Source organism: Sorex fumeus, unplaced genomic scaffold, assembly GCF_029834395.1.
Source record: "Sorex fumeus unplaced genomic scaffold, SorFum_2.1 ptg000028l, whole genome shotgun sequence".
NCBI lineage: Eukaryota > Metazoa > Chordata > Mammalia > Eulipotyphla > Soricidae > Sorex > Sorex fumeus.
Window position 1 is genome coordinate 3,984,458 of NW_026606085.1, and position 1,558 is coordinate 3,986,015.

A 1,558-nucleotide genomic window follows, 5' to 3' on the forward strand; every position below is an offset into this window, starting at 1 on the left:
GAATGTAATAAATCATTATGAACAACTTAAAAAATTTAATTCACCCTCTAAATCTCCCTTCATATCTTTCTAAATAACATTTAATAAAGCCTACCTTGCTTTACCAATGCAAAAACAAAAACCCTGTAAACTTAATCTTTTTTACTACCGTTTTGAAGTAGCGGAACCATTTCCCTTCTTAATCAGAAGTCATCATCCTTCTAAAGCACTATTACCTCCATTCCATAACTAGTAGGTTTTATGAGGAGACCAAATCACCCAGTAACCAATCTCATCTTTAAACTTAAGCAGAACCCAAACTGTCTTCCTCTGGAAGGTGGGTCCTTCCTTTGGAACACTAGATCCGCAAAAATCCAATGATCCCAAGAGCTGGAGTGACAATACAGCAGGTAGGGTGCTTGCCTTGCATGCTGCTGACCTGGGTTTGATCCCCAGAACCCCCTATGGTCCCCCAAGCCCAGCCAGGAGTGATCTCTGAGGCAGAGCCGGGAGTAAGCTCTGAGCATTACTGATGGGGCGCTGAAACAAAAACAAAACATCTGATGATCCCAGAATGAGTTGATGAAGAACAAAATTCCTTATAAGGATTATGAATTATTAAATGTTAGGTGAGAGGAAGCACTACTCTCCTCTGTCCCTTGGTTGAGGATGTGGCTGTGGTACAGAGGTGATAGCACTTATGTTGACCACTGATTTAAAGTATGTGCCGCTGCGTCCACCGATAGACTTCAAACAATTTGCTGTTACTCTATGGTTTGCACTAGAATCAAAAGAAAAAAAATCCAGCAATTTCTGTCTGTCTCTATGGCAGTCAGGGGAGAATAGCTAAAATTAATTAATTGAAGCATATGGCCACTGTCAGCACAACTTGAGAGTTTAGAGAAATATAGAAAAATGAGAAATTTTCTCCATCTTTGTCCCCCAAGACGACCAGAGATAAAAATTAGATATGTTTTTTCAAAGGATACATACACATAAGTAGGAAAGCTTTAAAAAAAAACACAAACTTTCTCTGCAACATATTCTTACTTTAAAAAAGCATCTTGAACTTTGGTACATCTACACAATGGAATACTATTTAGCTGTTAGGAGAGATGAAGTCATGAAATTTGCTTATAAGTGGATGGTCATGGAGAGTATCATGCAAGGTGAAATGAGTCAGAAAGAGGGGGACAGACTAGAAGGACTGCACTCATTTGTGAAATATAAAATATACTGGTGGAGGGTTGGGTGTTTGATCATTGTGTGATTACTTTAACTCAAACATGAAAGCTTGTACCTATCTCATGGTGATTCAATAAAATTTTTAAAAAATAAAATAAAATAACATGAGACTGACACCCAAGGACAGTAGACACAAGGACCAGGAATATTACCTCATAGTTGGAAGCCTGTCTCATGAGCTGGTGGAGAAGGCAGCTGGAATAGAGAAGGGATCACTAAGACAATGATGGCTGGAGGAATCATTCGAGATCGGAGACGTGTGATGAAAGTAGATAAAGGACCAAATGTGATAACCTCTCATTATCTGTATTGAAAACCATAATATCCTGGGAGG

General features: G+C 38.8%; 1 non-coding gene across 1 annotated transcript; it reads left to right on the forward strand.

Annotated features, from left to right (window-relative positions):
* Positions 1 to 709: 709 nt before the first annotated feature.
* On the forward strand, positions 710 to 833 carry LOC130024509 (small nucleolar RNA SNORA31). The gene has a single exon (XR_008792588.1). It is a non-coding gene; the product is annotated as a small nucleolar RNA SNORA31 (small nucleolar RNA).
* The last annotated feature ends 725 nt before the right edge of the window (positions 834 to 1,558 follow it).